We start from the raw sequence: 25,616 nt of genomic DNA, 5'->3' as shown, positions 1-25,616 counted from the left end.
TCATTATCAAGAATGACCAATAACTATATAATATAAGTGAAAAGAGCCATAGAAAATAAAAAGTGAATTATTCATTATCAAGAATGACCAATAACTATATAATATAAGGGAATAGAGCCATAGAAAATAAAAAGTGAAATATTCATTATCAAGAATGACCAATAACTATATAATATAAGGGAATACGGCCATAGAAAATAAAAAGTGAAATATTCATTATCAAGAATGACCAATAACTATATAATATAAGGGAATAGAACCATAGAAAATAAACAGTGAAATATTCATTATCAAGAATGACCAATAACTATATAATACAAGGGAATAGAGCCATAGAAAATAAACAGTGAAATATTCATTATAAAGAATGACCAATAACTATATAATATAAGGGAATAGGGCCATAGAAAATAAAAAGTGAAATATTCATTATCAAGAATGACCAATAACTATATAATATAAGGGAATAGGACCATAGAAAATAAAAAGTTAAATATTCATTGTCAAGAATGACCAATAACTATATAATATAAGGGGATAGGGCCATAGAAAATAAAAGGTGAAATATTCATTATCAAGAATGACCAATAACTATATAATATAAGTGAAAAGAGCCATAGAAAATAAAAAGTGAAATATTCATTATCAAGAATGACCAATAACTATATAATATAAGGGAATACGGCCATAGAAAATAAAAAGTGAAATATTCATTATCAAGAATGACCAATAACTATATAGTATAAGTTAAAAGAGCCATAGAAAATAAAAAGTGAAATATTCATTATCAAGAATGACCAATAACTATATAATATAAGGGAATAGGGCAATAGAAAATAAAAAGTGAAATATTCATTATCAAGAATGACCAATAACTATATAATACAAGGGAATAGAGCCATAGAAAATAAAAAGTGAAATATTCATTATCAAGAATGACAAATAACTATATAATATAAGGGAATAGAGCCATAGAAAATAAAAAGTGAAATATTCATTATCAAGAATGACCAATAACTATATAATATAAGGGAATAGGGCCATAGAAAATAAAAAGTGAAATATTCATTATCAAGAATGACCAATAACTATATAATATAAGTGAAAAGAGCCATAGAAAATAAAAAGTGAAATATTCATTATCAAGAATGACCAATAACTATATAATATAAGGGAATAGAGCCATAGAAAATAAAAAGTGAAATATTCATTATCAAGAATGACCAATAACTATATAATATAAGGGAATAGGGCCATAGAAAATAAAAAGTGAAATATTCATTATCAAGAATGACCAATAACTATATAATATAAGGGAATAGAGCCATAGAAAATAAAAAGTGAAATATTCATTATCAAGAATGACCAATAACTATATAATACAAGGGAATAGAGCCATAGAAAATAAAAAGTGAAATATTCATTATCAAGAATGACCAATAACTATATAATATAAGGGAATAGGGCCATAGAAAATAAAAAGTGAAATATTCATTATCAAGAATGACCAATAACTATATAATATAAGTGAAAAGAGCCATAGAAAATAAAAAGTGAAATATTCATTATCAAGAATGACCAATAACTATATAATATAAGGGAATACGGCCATAGAAAATAAAAAGTGAAATATTCATTATCAAGAATGACCAATAACTATATAATATAAGGGAATACGGCCATAGAAAAAAAAAGTGAAATATTCATTATCAAGAATGACCAATACCTTTATAATATAAGTGAAAAGAGCCATAGAAAATAAAAAGTGAAATATTCATTATCAAGAATGACCAATAACTATATAATATAAGGGAATAGGGCCATAGAAAATAAAAAGTGACATATTCATTATCAAGAATGACCAATAACTATATAATATAAGTTAAAAGAGCCATAGAAAATAAAAAGTGAAATATTCATTATCAAGAATGACCAATAACTATATAATATAAGGGAATAGGGCCATAGAAAATAAAAAGTGAAATATTCATTATCAAGAATGACCAATAACTATATAATATAAGTGAAAAGAGCCATAGAAAATAAAAAGTGAATTATTCATTATCAAGAATGACCAATAACTATATAATATAAGGGAATAGAGCCATAGAAAATAAAAAGTGAAATATTCATTATCAAGAATGACCAATAACTATATAATATAAGGGAATAGGGCCATAGAAAATAAAAAGTGAAATATTCATTATCAAGAATGACCAATAACTATATAATATGAGGGAATAGAACCATAGAAAATAAAAAGTGAAATATTCATTATAAAGAATGACCAATAACTATATAATACAAGTGAAAAGAGCCATAGAAAATAAAAAGTGAAATATTCATTATCAAGAATGACCAATAACTATATAATATAAGGGAATAGAGCCATAGAAAACAAAAAGTGAAATATTCATTATCAAGAATGACCAATAACTATATAATATAAGGGAATAGGGCCATTGAAAATAAAAAGTGAAATATTCATTATCAAGAATGACCAATAACTATATAATATAAGGGAATAGAGCCATAGAAAATAAAAAGTGAAATATTCATTATCAAGAATGACCAATAACTATATAATACAAGGGAATAGAGCCATAGAAAATAAAAAGTGAAATATTCATTATCAAGAATGACCAATAACTATATAATATAAGGGAATAGGGCCATAGAAAATAAAAAGTGAAATATTCATTATCAAGAATGACCAATAACTATATAATATAAGGGAATAGGGCCATAGAAAATAAAAAGTGAAATATTCATTATCAAGAATGACCAATAACTATATAATATAAGTTAAAAGAGCCATAGAAAATAAAAAGTGAAATATTCATTATCAAGAATGACCAATAACTATAATATAAGGGAATAGGGCCATAGAAAATAAAAGGTGAAATATTCATTATCAAGAATGACCAATAACTATATAATATAAGTGAAAAGAGCCATAGAAAATAAAAAGTGAAATATTCATTATCAAGAATGACCAATAACTATATAATATAAGGGAATAGAGCCATAGAAAATAAAAAGTGAAATATTCATTATCAAGAATGACCAATAACTATATAATATAAGGGAATACGGCCATAGAAAATAAAAAGTGAAATATTCATTATCAAGAATGACCAATAACTATATAATATAAGGGAATACGGCCATAGAAAATAAAAAGTGAAATATTCATTATCAAGAATGACCAATAACTATATAATATAAGGGAATAGGGCCATAGAAAATAAAAAGTGAAATATTCATTATCAAGAATGACCAATAACTATGTAATATAAGTGAAAAGAGCCATAGAAAATAAAAAGTGAAATATTCATTATCAAGAATGACCAATAACTATATAATATAAGGGAATAGAGCCATAGAAAATAAAAAGTGAAATATTCATTATCAAGAATGACCAATAACTATATAATATAAGGGAATAGGGCCATAGAAAATAAAAAGTGAAATATTCATTATCAAGAATGACCAATAACTATATAATATAAGGGAATAGAACCATAGAAAATAAACAGTGAAATATTCATTATCAAGAATGACAAATAACTATATAATACAAGGGAATAGAGCCATAGAAAATAAAAAGTGAAATATTCATTATCAAGAATGACCAATAACTATATAATATAAGTGAAAAGAGCCATAGAAAATAAAAAGTGAAATATTCATTATCAAGAATGACCAATAACTATATAATATAAGGGAATAGGGCCATAGAAAATAAAAAGTGAAATATTCATTATCAAAAATGACCAATAACTATATAATATAAGGGAATAGGGCCATAGAAAATAAAAGGTGAAATATTCATTATCAAGAATGACCAATAACTATATAATATAAGTGAAAAGAGCCATAGAAAATAAAAAGTTAAATATTCATTATCAAGAATGACCAATAACTATACAATATAAGGGAATACGGCCATAGAAAATAAAAAGTGAAATATTCATTATCAAGAATGACCAATAACTATATAATATAAGTTAAAAGAGCCATAGAAAATAAAAAGTGAAATATTCATTATCAAGAATTACCAATAACTATATAATATAAGGGAATACGGCCATAGAAAATAAAAAGTGAAATATTCATTATCAAGAATGACCAATAACTATATAATACAAGGGAATAGAGCCATAGAAAATAAAAAGTGAAATATTCATTATCAAGAATGACCAATAACTATATAATATAAGGGAATAGAGCCATAGAAAATAAAAAGTGAAATATTCATTATCAAGAATGACCAATAACTATATAATACAAGGGAATAGAGCCATAGAAAATAAAAAGTGAAATATTCATTATCAAGAATGACCAATAACTATATAATATAAGGGAATAGGGCCATAGAAAATAAAAAGTGAAATATTCATTATCAAGAATGACCAATAACTATATAATATAAGGGAATAGGGCCATAGAAAATAAAAAGTGAAATATTCATTATCAAGAATGACCAATAACTATATAATATAAGTGAAAAGAGCCATAGAAAATAAAAAGTGAAATATTCATTATCAAGAATGACCAATAACTATAATATAAGGGAATAGGGCCATAGAAAATAAAAGGTGAAATATTCATTATCAAGAATGACCAATAACTATATAATATAAGTGAAAAGAGCCATAGAAAATAAAAAGTGAAATATTCATTATCAAGAATGACCAATAACTATATAATATAAGGGAATAGGGCCATAGAAAATAAAAAGTGAAATATTCATTATCAACAATGACCAATAACTATATAATATAAGTTAAAAGAGCCATAGAAAATAAAAAGTGAAATATTCATTATCAAGAATGACCAATAACTATATAATATAAGGGAATAGAGCCATAGAAAATAAAAAGTGAAATATTCATTATCAAGAATGACCAATAACTATATAATACAAGGGAATAGAGCCATAGAAAATAAAAAGTGAAATATTCATTATCAAGAATGACCAATAGCTATATAATATAAGTTAAAAGAGCCATAGAAAATAAAAAGTGAAATATTCATTATCAAGAATGACCAATAACTATATAATATAAGGGAATACGGCCATAGACAATAAAAAGTGAAATATTCATTATCAAGAATGACCAATAACTATATAATATAAGTTAAAAGAGCCATAGAAAATAAAAAGTGAAATATTCATTATCAAGAATGACCAATAACTATATAATATAAGGGAATAGAGCCATAGAAAATAAAAAGTGAAATATTCATTATCAAGAATGACCAATAACTATATAATATAAGGGAATACGGCCATAGAAAATAAAAAGTGAAATATTCATTATCAAGAATGACCAATAACTATATAATACAAGGGAATAGAGCCATAGAAAATAAAAAGTGAAATATTCATTATCAAGAATGACCAATAACTATATAATATAAGGGAATAGAGCCATAGAAAATAAAAAGTGAAATATTCATTATCAAGAATGACCAATAACTATATAATATAAGGGAATAGGGCCATAGAAAATAAAAAGTGAAATATTCATTATCAAGAATGACCAATAACTATATAATATAAGTGAAAAGAGCCATAGAAAATAAAAAGTGAAATATTCATTATCAAGAATGACCAATAACTATATAATATAAGGGAATAGAGCCATAGAAAATAAAAAGTGAAATATTCATTATCAAGAATGACCAATAACTATATAATATAAGGGAATAGGGCAATAGAAAATAAAAAGTGAAATATTCATTATCAAGAATGACCAATAACTATATAATATAAGGGAATAGAGCCATAGAAAATAAAAAGTGAAATATTCATTATCAAGAATGACCAATAACTATATAATACAAGGGAATAGAGCCATAGAAAATAAAAAGTGAAATATTCATTATCAAGAATGACCAATAACTATATAATATAAGGGAATACGGCCATAGAAAATAAAAAGTGAAATATTCATTATCAAGAATGACCAATAACTATATAATATAAGGGAATAGGGCCATAGAAAATAGAAAGTTAAATATTCATGATCAAGAATGACCAATAACTATATAATATAAGTGAAAAGAGCCATAGAAAATAAAAAGTGAAATATTCATTATCAAGAATGACCAATAACTATATAATATAAGGGAATACGGCTATAGAAAATAAAAAGTGAAATATTCATTATCAAGAATGACCAATAACTATATAATATAAGGGAATACGGCCATAGAAAATAAAAAGTGAAATATTCATTATCAAGAATGACCAATACCTTTATAATATAAGTGAAAAGAGCCATAGAAAAAAAAAAGTGAAATATTCATTATCAAGAATGACCAATAACTATATAATATAAGGGAATAGTGCCATAGAAAATAAAAAGTGACATATTCATTATCAAGAATGACCAATAACTATATAATATAAGGGAATACGGCCATGGAAAATAAAAAGTGAAATATTCATTATCAAGAATGACCAATAACTATATAATATAAGGGAATAGGGCCATAGAAAATAAAAAGTGAAATATTCATTATCAAGAATGACCAATAACTATGTAATATAAGTGAAAAGAGCCATAGAAAATAAAAAGTGAATTATTCATTATCAAGAATGACCAATAACTATATAATATAAGGGAATAGAGCCATAGAAAATAAAAAGTGAAATATTCATTATCAAGAATGACCAATAACTATATAATATAAGGGAATAGGGCCATAGAAAATAAAAAGTGAAATATTCATTATCAAGAATGACCAATAACTATATAATATAAGGGAATAGAACCATAGAAAATAAACAGTGAAATATTCATTATCAAGAATGACAAATAACTATATAATACAAGGGAATAGAGCCATAGAAAATAAAAAGTGAAATATTCATTATAAAGAATGACCAATAACTATATAATATAAGTGAAAAGAGCCATAGAAAAAAAAAAGTGAAATATTCATTATCAAGAATGACCAATAACTATATAATATAAGGGAATAGGGCCATAGAAAATAAAAAGTGAAATATTCATTATCAAGAATGACCAATAACTATATAATATAAGGGAATAGGGCCATAGAAAATAAAAGGTGAAATATTAATTATCAAGAATGACCAATAACTATATAATATAAGTGAAAAGAGCCATAGAAAATAAAAAGTGAAATATTCATTATCAAGAATGACCAATAACTATACAATATAAGGGAATACGGCCATAGAAAATAAAAAGTGAAATATTCATTATCAAGAATGACCAATAACTATATAATATAAGTTAAAAGAGCCATAGAAAATAAAAAGTGAAATATTCATTATCAAGAATGACCAATAACTATATAATATAAGGGAATAGGGCCATAGAAAATAAAAAGTGAAATATTCATTATCAAGAATGACCAATAACTATATAATACAAGGGAATAGAGCCATAGAAAATAAAAAGTGAAATATTCATTATCAAGAATGACCAATAACTATATAATATAAGGGAATAGAGCCATAGAAAATAAAAAGTGAAATATTCATTATCAAGAATGACCAATAACTATATAATACAAGGGAATAGAGCCATAGAAAATAAAAAGTGAAATATTCATTATCAAGAATGACCAATAACTATATAATATAAGGGAATAGGGCCATAGAAAATAAAAAGTGAAATATTCATTATCAAGAATGACAAATAACTATATAATATAAGGGAATAGGGCCATAGAAAATAAAAAGTGAAATATTCATTATCAAGAATGACCAATAACTATATAATATAAGTTAAAAGAGCCATAGAAAATAAAAAGTGAAATATTCATTATCAAGAATGACCAATAACTATATAATATAAGGGAATAGGGCCATAGAAAATATAAAGTGAAATATTCATTATCAAGAATGACCAATAACTATATAATACAAGGGAATAGAGCCATAGAAAATAAAAAGTGAAATATTCATTATCAAGAATGACCAATAGCTATATAATATAAGTTAAAAGAGCCATAGAAAATAAAAAGTGAAATATTCATTATCAAGAATGAATAATAACTATATAATATAAGGGAATAGGGCCATAGAAAATGAAAACTGAAATATTCATTATCATGAATGACCAATAACTATATAATATACGGGAATAGGGCCATAGAAAATAAAAAGTGAAATATTCATTATCAAGAATGACCAATAACTATATAATATAAGGGAATAGATCCATAGAAAATAGAAAGTGAAATATTCATTATCAAGAATGACCAATAACTATATATTACAAGGGAAGAGAGCCATAGAAAATAAAAAGTGAAATATTCATTATAAAGAATGACCAATAACTATATAATATAAGGGAATAGGGCCATAGAAAATAAAAAGTGAAATATTCATTATCAAGAATGACCAATAACTATATAATATAAGTGAAAAGAGCCATGGAAAATAAAAAGTGAAATATTCATTATCAAGAATGACCAATAACTATATAATATAAGGGAATAGGGCCATAGAAAATAAAAAGTGAAATATTCATTATCAAGAATGACCAATAACTATGTAATATAAGTGAAAAGAGCCATAGACAATAAAAAGTGAATTATTCATTATCAAGAATGACCAATAACTATATAATATAAGGGAATAGAGCCATAGAAAATAAAAAGTGAAATATTCATTATCAAGAATGACCAATAACTATATAATATAAGGGAATAGGGCCATAGAAAATAAAAAGTGAAATATTCATTATCAAGAATGACCAATAACTATATAATATAAGGGAATAGAACCATAGAAAATAAACAGTGAAATATTCATTATCAAGAATGACAAATAACTATATAATACAAGGGAATAGAGCCATAGAAAATAAAAAGTGAAATATTCATTATAAAGAATGACCAATAACTATATAATATAAGTGAAAAGAGCCATAGAAAATAAAAAGTGAAATATTCATTATCAAGAATGACCAATAACTATATAATATAAGGGAATAGGGCCATAGAAAATAAAAAGTGAAATATTCATTATCAAGAATGACCAATAACTATATAATATAAGGGAATAGGGCCATAGAAAATAAAAGGTGAAATATTAATTATCAAGAATGACCAATAACTATATAATATAAGTGAAAAGAGCCATAGAAAATAAAAAGTGAAATATTCATTATCAAGAATGACCAATAACTATACAATATAAGGGAATACGGCCATAGAAAATAAAAAGTGAAATATTCATTATCAAGAATGACCAATAACTATATAATATAAGTTAAAAGAGCCATAGAAAATAAAAAGTGAAATATTCATTATCAAGAATGACCAATAACTATATAATATAAGGGAATAGGGCCATAGAAAATAAAAAGTGAAATATTCATTATCAAGAATGACCAATAACTATATAATACAAGGGAATAGAGCCATAGAAAATAAAAAGTGAAATATTCATTATCAAGAATGACCAATAACTATATAATATAAGGGAATAGAGCCATAGAAAATAAAAAGTGAAATATTCATTATCAAGAATGACCAATAACTATATAATACAAGGGAATAGAGCCATAGAAAATAAAAAGTGAAATATTCATTATCAAGAATGACCAATAACTATATAATATAAGGGAATAGGGCCATAGAAAATAAAAAGTGAAATATTCATTATCAAGAATGACAAATAACTATATAATATAAGGGAATAGGGCCATAGAAAATAAAAAGTGAAATATTCATTATCAAGAATGACCAATAACTATATAATATAAGTTAAAAGAGCCATAGAAAATAAAAAGTGAAATATTCATTATCAAGAATGACCAATAACTATATAATATAAGGGAATAGGGCCATAGAAAATAAAAAGTGAAATATTCATTATCAAGAATGACCAATAACTATATAATACAAGGGAATAGAGCCATAGAAAATAAAAAGTGAAATATTCATTATCAAGAATGACCAATAGCTATATAATATAAGTAAAAAGAGCCATAGAAAATAAAAAGTGAAATATTCATTATCAAGAATGAATAATAACTATATAATATAAGGGAATAGGGCCATAGAAAATGAAAAGTGAAATATTCATTATCATGAATGACCAATAACTATATAATATACGGGAATAGGGCCATAGAAAATAAAAAGTGAAATATTCATTATCAAGAATGACCAATAACTATATAATATAAGGGAATAGAGCCATAGAAAATAAAAAGTGAAATATTCATTATCAAGAATGACCAATAACTATATATTACAAGGGAAGAGAGCCATAGAAAATAAAAAGTGAAATATTCATTATAAAGAATGACCAATAACTATATAATATAAGGGAATAGGGCCATAGAAAATAAAAAGTGAAATATTCATTATCAAGAATGACCAATAACTATATAATATAAGGGAATACGGCCATAGAAAATAATAAGTGAAATATTCATTATCAAGAATGACCAATAACTATATAATATAAGGGAATAGGGCCATAGAAAATGAAAGGTGAAATATTCATTATCAAGAATGACCAATAACTATATAATATAAGTGAAAAGAGCTATAGAAAATAAAAAGTGAAATATTCATTATCAAGAATGACCAATAACTATATAATATAAGGGAATAGGGCCATAGAAAATAAAAAGTGAAATATTCATTATCAAGAATGACCAATAACTATATAATATAAGGGAATAGCGCCATAGAAAATAAAAGGTGAAATATTCATTATCAAGAATGACCAATAACTATATAATATAAGTGAAAAGAGCCATAGAAAATAAAAAGTGAAATATTCATTATCAAGAATGACCAATAACTATATAATATAAGGGAATACGGCCATAGAAAATAAAAAGTGAAATATTCATTATCAAGAATGACCAATAACTATACATTATAAGTTAAAAGAGCCATAGAAAATAAAAAGTGAAATATTCATTATCAAGAATGACCAATAACGATATAATATAAGGGAATAGAGCCATAGAAAATAAAAAGTGAAATATTCATTATCAAGAATGACCAATAACTATATAATATAAGGGAATACGGCCATAGAAAATAAAAAGTGAAATATTCATTATCAAGAATGACCAATAACTATATAATACAAGGGAATAGAGCCATAGAAAATAAAAAGTGAAATATTCATTATCAAGAATTACCAATAACTATATAATATAAGGGAATAGAGCCATAGAAAATAAAAAGTGAAATATTCATTATCAAGAATGACCAATAACTATATAATATAAGGGAATAGGGCCATAGAAAATAAAAAGTGAAATATTCATTATCAAGAATGACCAATAACTATATAATATAAGTGAAAAGAGCCATAGAAAATAAAAAGTGAAATATTCATTATCAAGAATGACCAATAACTATATAATATAAGGGAATAGAGCCATAGAAAATAAAAAGTGAAATATTCATTATCAAGAATGACCAATAACTATATAATATAAGGGAATAGGGCCATAGAAAATAAAAAGTGAAATATTCATTATCAAGAATGACCAATAACTATATAATATAAGGGAATAGAGCCATAGAAAATAAAAAGTGAAATATTCATTATCAAGAATGACCAATAACTATATAATACAAGGGAATAGAGCCATAGAAAATAAAAAGTGAAATATTCATTATCAAGAATGACCAATAACTATATAATATAAGGGAATAGGGCCATAGACAATAAAAAGTGAAATATTCATTATCAAGAATGACCAATAACTATATAATATAAGGGAATAGGGCCATAGAAAATAAAAAGTGAAATATTCATGATCAAGAATGACCAATAACTATATAATACAAGGGAACAGAGCCATAGAAAATAAAAAGTGAAATATTCATTATCAAGAATGACCAATAACTATATAATATAAGGGAATAGAGCCATAGAAAATAAAAAGTGAAATATTCATTATCAAGAATGACCAATAACTATATAATATAAGAGAATAGGGCCATAGGAAATAAAAAGTGAAATATTCATTATCAAGAATGACTAAGAACTATATAATATAAGGGAATAGGGCCATAGAAAATAAAAAGTGAAATATTCATTATCAAGAATGACCAATAACTATATAATATAAGGGAATAGGGCCATAGAAAATAAAAAGTGAAATATTCATTATCAAGAATGACCAATAACTATATAATATAAGTGAAAAGAGCCATAGAAAATAAAAAGTGAAATATTCATTATCAAGAATGACCAATAACTATATAATATAAGGGAATAGAGCCATAGAAAATAAAAAGTGAAATATTCATTATCAAGAATGACCAATAACTATATAATATAAGGGAATAGGGCCATAGAAAATAAAAAGTGAAATATTCATTATCAAGAATGACCAATAACTATATAATATAAGTGAAAAGAGCCATAGAAAATAAAAAGTGAAATATTCATTGTCAAGAATGACCAATAACTATATAATATAAGGGAATAGGGCCATAGAAAATAAAAGGTGAAATATTCATTATCAACAATGACCAATAACTATATAATATAAGTTAAAAGAGCCATAGAAAATAAAAAGTGAAATATTCATTATCAAGAATGACCAATAACTATATAATATAAGGGAATAGGGCCATAGAAAATAAAAAGTGAAATATTCATTATCAAGAATGACCAATAACTATATAATACAAGGGAATAGAGCCATAGAAAATAAAAAGTGAAATATTCATTATCAAGAATGACCAATAGCTATATAATATAAGTTAAAAGAGCCATAGAAAATAAAAAGTGAAATATTCATTATCAAGAATGACCAATAACTATATAATATAAGGGAATAGGGCCATAGAAAATGAAAAGTGAAATATTCATTATCATGAATGACCAATAACTATATAATATACGGGAATAGGGCCATAGAAAATAAAAAGTGAAATATTCATTATCAAGAATGACCAATAACTATATAATATAAGGGAATACGGCCATAGAAAATAAAAAGTGAAATATTCATTATCAAGAATGACCAATAACTATATAATATAAGGGAATAGGGCCATAGAAAATAAAAGGTGAAATATTCATTATCAAGAATGACCAATAACTATATAATATAAGTGAAAAGAGCCATAGAAAATAAAAAGTGAAATATTCATTATCAAGAATGACCAATAACTATATAATATAAGGGAATAGGGCCATAGAAAATAAAAAGTGAAATATTCATTATCAAGAATGACCAATAACTATATAATATAAGGGAATAGGGCCATAGAAAATAAAAGGTTAAATATTCATTATCAAGAATTACCAATAACTATATAATATAAGTGAAAAGAGCCATAGAAAATAAAAAGTGAAATATTCATTATCAAGAATGACCAATAACTATATAATATAAGGGAATACGGCCATAGAAAATAAAAAGTGAAATATTCATTATCAAGAATGACCAATAACTATATAATATAAGTTAAAAGAGCCATAGAAAATAAAAAGTGAAATATTCATTATCAAGAATGACCAATAACTATATAATATAAGGGAATAGAGCCATAGAAAAAAAAAGTGAAATATTCATTATCAAGAATGACCAATAACTATATAATATAAGGGAATACGGCCATAGAAAATAAAAAGTGAAATATTCATTATCAAGAATGACCAATAACTATATAATACAAGGGAATAGAGCCATAGAAAATAAAAAGTGAAATATTCATTATCAAGAATGACCAATAACTATATAATATAAGGGAATAGAGCCATAGAAAATAAAAAGTGAAATATTCATTATCAAGAATGACAAATAACTATATAATATAAGGGAATAGGGCCATAGAAAATAAAAAGTGAAATATTCATTATCAAGAATGACCAATAACTATATAATATAAGTGAAAAGAGCCATAGAAAATAAAAAGTGAAATATTCATTATCAAGAATGACCAATAACTATATAATATAAGGGAATAGAGCCATAGAAAACAAAAAGTTAAATATTCATTATCAAGAATGACCAATAACTATATAATATAAGGGAATAGGGCCATAGAAAATAAAAAGTGAAATATTCATTATCAAGAATGACCAATAACTATATAATATAAGGGAATAGAGCCATAGAAAATAAAAAGTGAAATATTCATTATCAAGAATGACCAATAACTATATAATACAAGGGAATAGAGCCATAGAAAATAAAAAGTGAAATATTCATTATCAAGAATGACCAATAACTATATAATATAAGGGAATACGGCCATAGAAAATAAAAAGTGAAATATTCATTATCAAGAATGACCAATAACTATATAATATAAGGGAATAGGGCCATAGAAAATAAAAAGTGAAATATTCATTATCAAGAATGACCAATAACTATATAATATAAGGGAATACGGCCATAGAAAATAATAAGTGAAATATTCATTATCAAGAATGACCAATAACTATATAATATAAGGGAATAGGGCCATAGAAAATGAAAGGTGAAATATTCATTATCAAGAATGACCAATAACTATATAATATAAGTGAAAAGAGCTATAGAAAATAAAAAGTGAAATATTCATTATCAAGAATGACCAATAACTATATAATATAAGGGAATAGGGCCATAGAAAATAAAAAGTGAAATATTCATTATCAAGAATGACCAATAACTATATAATATAAGGGAATAGCGCCATAGAAAATAAAAGGTGAAATATTCATTATCAAGAATGACCAATAACTATATAATATAAGTGAAAAGAGCCATAGAAAATAAAAAGTGAAATATTCATTATCAAGAATGACCAATAACTATATAATATAAGGGAATACGGCCATAGAAAATAAAAAGTGAAATATTCATTATCAAGAATGACCAATAACTATACATTATAAGTTAAAAGAGCCATAGAAAATAAAAAGTGAAATATTCATTATCAAGAATGACCAATAACGATATAATATAAGGGAATAGAGCCATAGAAAATAAAAAGTGAAATATTCATTATCAAGAATGACCAATAACTATATAATATAAGGGAATACGGCCATAGAAAATAAAAAGTGAAATATTCATTATCAAGAATGACCAATAACTATATAATACAAGGGAATAGAGCCATAGAAAATAAAAAGTGAAATATTCATTATCAAGAATTACCAATAACTATATAATATAAGGGAATAGAGCCATAGAAAATAAAAAGTGAAATATTCATTATCAAGAATGACCAATAACTATATAATATAAGGGAATAGGGCCATAGAAAATAAAAAGTGAAATATTCATTATCAAGAATGACCAATAACTATATAATATAAGTGAAAAGAGCCATAGAAAATAAAAAGTGAAATATTCATTATCAAGAATGACCAATAACTATATAATATAAGGGAATAGAGCCATAGAAAATAAAAAGTGAAATATTCATTATCAAGAATGACCAATAACTATATAATATAAGGGAATAGGGCCATAGAAAATAAAAAGTGAAATATTCATTATCAAGAATGACCAATAACTATATAATATAAGGGAATAGAGCCATAGAAAATAAAAAGTGAAATATTCATTATCAAGAATGACCAATAACTATATAATACAAGGGAATAGAGCCATAGAAAATAAAAAGTGAAATATTCATTATCAAGAATGACCAATAACTATATAATATAAGGGAATAGGGCCATAGACAATAAAAAGTGAAATATTCATTATCAAGAATGACCAATAACTATATAATATAAGGGAATAGGGCCATAGAAAATAAAAAGTGAAATATTCATGATCAAGAATGACCAATAACTATATAATACAAGGGAACAGAGCCATAGAAAATAAAAAGTGAAATATTCATTATCAAGAATGACCAATAACTATATAATATAAGGGAATAGAGCCATAGAAAATAAAAAGTGAAATATTCATTATCAAGAATGACCAATAACTATATAATATAAGAGAATAGGGCCATAGGAAATAAAAAGTGAAATATTCATTATCAAGAATGACTAAGAACTATATAATATAAGGGAATAGGGCCATAGAAAATAAAAAGTGAAATATTCATTATCAAGAATGACCAATAACTATATAATATAAGGGAATAGGGCCATAGAAAATAAAAAGTGAAATATTCATTATCAAGAATGACCAATAACTATATAATATAAGTGAAAAGAGCCATAGAAAATAAAAAGTGAAATATTCATTATCAAGAATGACCAATAACTATATAATATAAGGGAATAGAGCCATAGAAAATAAAAAGTGAAATATTCATTATCAAGAATGACCAATAACTATATAATATAAGGGAATAGGGCCATAGAAAATAAAAAGTGAAATATTCATTATCAAGAATGACCAATAACTATATAATACAAGGGAATAGAGCCATAGAAAATAAAAAGTGAAATATTCATTATCAAGAATGACCAATAGCTATATAATATAAGTTAAAAGAGCCATAGAAAATAAAAAGTGAAATATTCATTATCAAGAATGACCAATAACTATATAATATAAGGGAATAGGGCCATAGAAAATGAAAAGTGAAATATTCATTATCATGAATGACCAATAACTATATAATATACGGGAATAGGGCCATAGAATATAAAAAGTGAAATATTCATTATCAAGAATGACCAATAACTATATAATATAAGGGAATACGGCCATAGAAAATAAAAAGTGAAATATTCATTATCAAGAATGACCAATAACTATATAATATAAGGGAATAGGGCCATAGAAAATAAAAGGTGAAATATTCATTATCAAGAATGACCAATAACTATATAATATAAGTGAAAAGAGCCATAGAAAATAAAAAGTGAAATATTCATTATCAAGAATGACCAATCACTATATAATATAAGGGAATAGGGCCATAGAAAATAAAAAGTGAAATATTCATTATCAAGAATGACCAATAACTATATAATATAAGGGAATAGGGCCATAGAAAATAAAAGGTTAAATATTCATTATCAAGAATTACCAATAACTATATAATATAAGTGAAAAGAGCCATAGAAAATAAAAAGTGAAATATTCATTATCAAGAATGACCAATAACTATATAATATAAGGGAATACGGCCATAGAAAATAAAAAGTGAAATATTCATTATCAAGAATGACCAATAACTATATAATATAAGTTAAAAGAGCCATAGAAAATAAAAAGTGAAATATTCATTATCAAGAATGACCAATAACTATATAATATAAGGGAATAGAGCCATAGAAAAAAAAAGTGAAATATTCATTATCAAGAATGACCAATAACTATATAATATAAGGGAATACGGCCATAGAAAATAAAAAGTGAAATATTCATTATCAAGAATGACCAATAACTATATAATACAAGGGAATAGAGCCATAGAAAATAAAAAGTGAAATATTCATTATCAAGAATGACCAATAACTATATAATATAAGGGAATAGAGCCATAGAAAATAAAAAGTGAAATATTCATTATCAAGAATGACAAATAACTATATAATATAAGGGAATAGGGCCATAGAAAATAAAAAGTGAAATATTCATTATCAAGAATGACCAATAACTATATAATATAAGTGAAAAGAGCCATAGAAAATAAAAAGTGAAATATTCATTATCAAGAATGACCAATAACTATATAATATAAGGGAATAGAGCCATAGAAAACAAAAAGTGAAATATTCATTATCAAGAATGACCAATAACTATATAATATAAGGGAATAGGGCCATAGAAAATAAAAAGTGAAATATTCATTATCAAGAATGACCAATAACTATATAATATAAGGGAATAGAGCCATAGAAAATAAAAAGTGAAATATTCATTATCAAGAATGACCAATAACTATATAATACAAGGGAATAGAGCCATAGAAAATAAAAAGTGAAATATTCATTATCAAGAATGACCAATAACTATATAATATAAGGGAATACGGCCATAGAAAATAAAAAGTGAAATATTCATTATCAAGAATGACCAATAACTATATAATATAAGGGAATAGGGCCATAGAAAATAAAAAGTGAAATATTCATTATCAAGAATGACCAATAACTATATAATACAAGGGAATAGAGCCATAGAAAATAAAAAGTGAAATATTCATTATCAAGAATGACCAATAACTATATAATATAAGGGAATAGAGCCATAGAAAATAAAAAGTGAAATATTCATTATCAAGAATGACCAATAACTATATAATATAAGAGAATAGGGCCATAGGAAATAAAAAGTGAAATATTCATTATCAAGAATGACTAATAACTATATAATATAAGGGAATAGGGCCATAGAAAATAAAAAGTGAAATATTCATTATCAAGAATGACCAATAACTATATAATATAAGGGAATAGGGCCATAGAAAATAAAAAGTGAAATATTCATTATCAAGAATGACCAATAACTATATAATATATGTTAAAAGAGCCCTAGAAAATAAAAAGTGAAATATTCATTATCAAGAATGACCAATAACTATATAATATAAGGGAATACGGCCATAGAAAATAAAAAGTGAAATATTCATTATCAAGAATGACCAATAACTATATAATATAAGTTAAAAGAGCCATAGAAAATAAAAAGTGAAATATTCATTATCAAGAATGACCAATAACTATATAATATAAGGGAATAGGGCCATAGAAAATAAAAAGTGAAATATTCATTATCAAGAATGACCAATAACTATATAATATAAGTGAAAAGAGCCATAGAAAATAAAAAGTGAAATATTCATTATCAAGAATGACCAATAACTATATAATATAAGGGAATAGAGCCATAGAAAATAAAAAGTGAAATATTCATTATCAAGAATGACCAATAACTATATAATATACGGGAATAGGGCCATAGAAAATAAAAAGTGAAATATTCATTATCAAGAATGACCAATAACTATATAATATAAGGGAATAGAGCCATAGAAAATAAAAAGTGAAATATTCATTATCAAGAATGACCAATAACTATATAATACAAGGGAATAGAGCCATAGAAAATAAAAAGTGAAATATTCATTATAAAGAATGACCAATAACTATATAATATAAGGGAATAGGGCCATAGAAAATAAAAAGTGAAATATTCATTATCAAGAATGACCAATAACTATATAATATAAGGGAATAGGACCATAGAAAATAAAAAGTGAAATATTCATTATCAAGAATGACCAATAACTATATAATATAAGGGAATAGGGCCATAGAAAATAAAAGGTGAAATATTCATTATCAAGAATGACCAATAACTATATAATATAAGTGAAAAGAGCCATAGAAAATAAAAAGTGAAATATTCATTATCAAGAATGACCAATAACTATATAATATAAGGGAATAGGGCCATAGAAAATAAAAAGTTAAATATTCATTATCAAGAATGACCAATAACTATATAATATAAGGGAATAGGGCCATAGAAAATAAAAGGTGAAATATTCATTATCAAGAATGACCAATAACTATATAATATAAGTGAAAAGAGCCATAGAAAATAAAAAGTGAAATATTCATTATCAAGAATGACCAATAACTATATAATATAAGGGAATACGGCCATAGAAAATAAAAAGTGAAATATTCATTATCAAGAATGACCAATAACTATATAATATAAGTTAAAAGAGCCATAGAAAATAAAAAGTGAAATATTCATTATCAAGAATGACCAATAACTATATTATATAAGGGAATAGAGCCATAGAAAATAAAAAGTGAAATATTCATTATCAAGAATGACCAATAACTATATAATATAAGGGAATACGGCCATAGAAAATAAAAAGTGAAATATTCATTATCAAGAATGACCAATAACTATATAATACAAGGGAATAGAGCCATAGAAAATAAAAAGTGAAATATTCATTATCAAGAATGACCAATAACTATATAATATAAGGGAATAGAGCCATAGAAAATAAAAAGTGAAATATTCATTATCAAGAATGACCAATAACTATATAATATAAGGGAATAGGGCCATAGAAAATAAAAAGTGAAATATTCATTATCAAGAATGACCAATAACTATATAATACAAGGGAATAGAGCCATAGAAAATAAAAAGTGAAATATTCATTATCAAGAATGACCAATAGCTATATAATATAAGTTAAAAGAGCCATAGAAAATAAAAAGTGAAATATTCATTATCAAGAATGACCAATAACTATATAATATAAGGGAATAGGGCCATAGAAAATGAAAAGTGAAATATTCATTATCATGAATGACCAATAACTATATAATATACGGGAATAGGGCCATAGAATATAAAAAGTGAAATATTCATTATCAAGAATGACCAATAACTATATAATATAAGGGAATACGGCCATAGAAAATAAAAAGTGAAATATTCATTATCAAGAATGACCAATAACTATATAATATAAGGGAATAGGGCCATAGAAAATAAAAGGTGAAATATTCATTATCAAGAATGACCAATAACTATATAATATAAGTGAAAAGAGCCATAGAAAATAAAAAGTGAAATATTCATTATCAAGAATGACCAATCACTATATAATATAAGGGAATAGGGCCATAGAAAATAAAAAGTGAAATATTCATTATCAAGAATGACCAATAACTATATAATATAAGGGAATAGGGCCATAGAAAATAAAAGGTTAAATATTCATTATCAAGAATTACCAATAACTATATAATATAAGTGAAAAGAGCCATAGAAAATAAAAAGTGAAATATTCATTATCAAGAATGACCAATAACTATATAATATAAGGGAATACGGCCATAGAAAATAAAAAGTGAAATATTCATTATCAAGAATGACCAATAACTATATAATATAAGTTAAAAGAGCCATAGAAAATAAAAAGTGAAATATTCATTATCAAGAATGACCAATAACTATATAATATAAGGGAATAGAGCCATAGAAAAAAAAAGTGAAATATTCATTATCAAGAATGACCAATAACTATATAATATAAGGGAATACGGCCATAGAAAATAAAAAGTGAAATATTCATTATCAAGAATGACCAATAACTATATAATACAAGGGAATAGAGCCATAGAAAATAAAAAGTGAAATATTCATTATCAAGAATGACCAATAACTATATAATATAAGGGAATAGAGCCATAGAAAATAAAAAGTGAAATATTCATTATCAAGAATGACAAATAACTATATAATATAAGGGAATAGGGCCATAGAAAATAAAAAGTGAAATATTCATTATCAAGAATGACCAATAACTATATAATATAAGTGAAAAGAGCCATAGAAAATAAAAAGTGAAATATTCATTATCAAGAATGACCAATAACTATATAATATAAGGGAATAGAGCCATAGAAAACAAAAAGTGAAATATTCATTATCAAGAATGACCAATAACTATATAATATAAGGGAATAGGGCCATAGAAAATAAAAAGTGAAATATTCATTATCAAGAATGACCAATAACTATATAATATAAGGGAATAGAGCCATAGAAAATAAAAAGTGAAATATTCATTATCAAGAATGACCAATAACTATATAATACAAGGGAATAGAGCCATAGAAAATAAAAAGTGAAATATTCATTATCAAGAATGACCAATAACTATATAATATAAGGGAATACGGCCATAGAAAATAAAAAGTGAAATATTCATTATCAAGAATGACCAATAACTATATAATATAAGGGAATAGGGCCATAGAAAATAAAAAGTGAAATATTCATTATCAAGAATGACCAATAACTATATAATACAAGGGAATAGAGCCATAGAAAATAAAAAGTGAAATATTCATTATCAAGAATGACCAATAACTATATAATATAAGGGAATAGAGCCATAGAAAATAAAAAGTGAAATATTCATTATCAAGAATGACCAATAACTATATAATATAAGAGAATAGGGCCATAGGAAATAAAAAGTGAAATATTCATTATCAAGAATGACTAATAACTATATAATATAAGGGAATAGGGCCATAGAAAATAAAAAGTGAAATATTCATTATCAAGAATGACCAATAACTATATAATATAAGGGAATAGGGCCATAGAAAATAAAAAGTGAAATATTCATTATCAAGAATGACCAATAACTATATAATATATGTTAAAAGAGCCCTAGAAAATAAAAAGTGAAATATTCATTATCAAGAATGACCAATAACTATATAATATAAGGGAATACGGCCATAGAAAATAAAAAGTGAAATATTCATTATCAAGAATGACCAATAACTATATAATATAAGTTAAAAGAGCCATAGAAAATAAAAAGTGAAATATTCATTATCAAGAATGACCAATAACTATATAATATAAGGGAATAGGGCCATAGAAAATAAAAAGTGAAATATTCATTATCAAGAATGACCAATAACTATATAATATAAGTGAAAAGAGCCATAGAAAATAAAAAGTGAAATATTCATTATCAAGAATGACCAATAACTATATAATATAAGGGAATAGAGCCATAGAAAATAAAAAGTGAAATATTCATTATCAAGAATGACCAATAACTATATAATATACGGGAATAGGGCCATAGAAAATAAAAAGTGAAATATTCATTATCAAGAATGACCAATAACTATATAATATAAGGGAATAGAGCCATAGAAAATAAAAAGTGAAATATTCATTATCAAGAATGACCAATAACTATATAATACAAGGGAATAGAGCCATAGAAAATAAAAAGTGAAATATTCATTATAAAGAATGACCAATAACTATATAATATAAGGGAATAGGGCCATAGAAAATAAAAAGTGAAATATTCATTATCAAGAATGACCAATAACTATATAATATAAGGGAATAGGACCATAGAAAATAAAAAGTGAAATATTCATTATCAAGAATGACCAATAACTATATAATATAAGGGAATAGGGCCATAGAAAATAAAAGGTGAAATATTCATTATCAAGAATGACCAATAACTATATAATATAAGTGAAAAGAGCCATAGAAAATAAAAAGTGAAATATTCATTATCAAGAATGACCAATAACTATATAATATAAGGGAATAGGGCCATAGAAAATAAAAAGTTAAATATTCATTATCAAGAATGACCAATAACTATATAATATAAGGGAATAGGGCCATAGAAAATAAAAGGTGAAATATTTATTATCAAGAATGACCAATAACTATATAATATAAGTGAAAAGAGCCATAGAAAATAAAAAGTGAAATATTCATTATCAAGAATGACCAATAACTATATAATATAAGGGAATACGGCCATAGAAAATAAAAAGTGAAATATTCATTATCAAGAATGACCAATAACTATATAATATAAGTTAAAAGAGCCATAGAAAATAAAAAGTGAAATATTCATTATCAAGAATGACCAATAACTATATTATATAAGGGAATAGAGCCATAGAAAATAAAAAGTGAAATATTCATTATCAAGAATGACCAATAACTATATAATATAAGGGAATACGGCCATAGAAAATAAAAAGTGAAATATTCATTATCAAGAATGACCAATAACTATATAATACAAGGGAATAGAGCCATAGAAAATAAAAAGTGAAATATTCATTATCAAGAATGACCAATAACTATATAATATAAGGGAATAGAGCCATAGAAAATAAAAAGTGAAATATTCATTATCAAGAATGACCAATAACTATATAATATAAGGGAATAGGGCCATAGAAAATAAAAAGTGAAATATTCATTATCAAGAATGACCAATAACTATATAATATAAGTGAAAAGAGCCATAGAAAATAAAAAGTGAAATATTCATTATCAAGAATGACCAATAACTATATAATATAAGGGAATACGGCCATAGAAAATAAAAAGTGAAATATTCATTATCAAGAATGACCAATAACTATATAATATAAGGGAATAGGGCCATAGAAAATAAAAAGTGAAATATTCATTATCAAGAATGACCAATAACTATATAATACAAGGGAATAGAGCCATAGAAAATAAAAAGTGAAATATTCATTATCAAGAATGACCAATAACTATATAATATAAGGGAATAGAGCCATAGAAAATAAAAAGTGAAATATTCATTATCAAGAATGACCAATAACTATATAATATAAGAGAATAGGGCCATAGGAAATAAAAAGTGAAATATTCATTATCAAGAATGACTAATAACTATATAATATAAGGGAATAGGGCCATAGAAAATAAAAAGTGAAATATTCATTATCAAGAATGACCAATAACTATATAATATAAGGGAATAGGGCCATAGAAAATAAAAAGTGAAATATTCATTATCAAGAATGACCAATAACTATATAATATAAGTTAAAAGAGCCCTAGAAAATAAAAAGTGAAATATTCATTATCAAGAATGACCAATAACTATATAATATAAGGGAATACGGCCATAGAAAATAATAAGTGAAATATTCATTATCAAGAATGACCAATAACTATATAATATAAGGGAATAGGGCCATAGAAAATGAAAGGTGAAATATTCATTATCAAGAATGACCAATAACTATATAATATAAGTGAAAAGAGCTATAGAAAATAAAAAGTGAAATATTCATTATCAAGAATGACCAATAACTATATAATATAAGGGAATAGGGCCATAGAAAATAAAAAGTGAAATATTCATTATCAAGAATGACCAATAACTATATAATATAAGGGAATAGCGCCATAGAAAATAAAAGGTGAAATATTCATTATCAAGAATGACCAATAACTATATAATATAAGTGAAAAGAGCCATAGAAAATAAAAAGTGAAATATTCATTATCAAGAATGACCAATAACTATATAATATAAGGGAATACGGCCATAGAAAATAAAAAGTGAAATATTCATTATCAAGAATGACCAATAACTATACATTATAAGTTAAAAGAGCCATAGAAAATAAAAAGTGAAATATTCATTATCAAGAATGACCAATAACGATATAATATAAGGGAATAGAGCCATAGAAAATAAAAAGTGAAATATTCATTATCAAGAATGACCAATAACTATATAATATAAGGGAATACGGCCATAGAAAATAAAAAGTGAAATATTCATTATCAAGAATGACCAATAACTATATAATACAAGGGAATAGAGCCATAGAAAATAAAAAGTGAAATATTCATTATCAAGAATTACCAATAACTATATAATATAAGGGAATAGAGCCATAGAAAATAAAAAGTGAAATATTCATTATCAAGAATGACCAATAACTATATAATATAAGGGAATAGGGCCATAGAAAATAAAAAGTGAAATATTCATTATCAAGAATGACCAATAACTATATAATATAAGTGAAAAGAGCCATAGAAAATAAAAAGTGAAATATTCATTATCAAGAATGACCAATAACTATATAATATAAGGGAATAGAGCCATAGAAAATAAAAAGTGAAATATTCATTATCAAGAATGACCAATAACTATATAATATAAGGGAATAGGGCCATAGAAAATAAAAAGTGAAATATTCATTATCAAGAATGACCAATAACTATATAATATAAGGGAATAGAGCCATAGAAAATAAAAAGTGAAATATTCATTATCAAGAATGACCAATAACTATATAATACAAGGGAATAGAGCCATAGAAAATAAAAAGT

The sequence above is a fragment of the Euprymna scolopes genome, chromosome 13, assembly GCF_053919585.1.
Source record: "Euprymna scolopes isolate OS-2025 chromosome 13, ASM5391958v1, whole genome shotgun sequence".
Lineage (NCBI taxonomy): Eukaryota > Metazoa > Mollusca > Cephalopoda > Sepiida > Sepiolidae > Euprymna > Euprymna scolopes.
The sequence above is the reverse complement of the archived record's forward strand: the minus strand, read 5'-3'. Positions refer to the sequence as shown.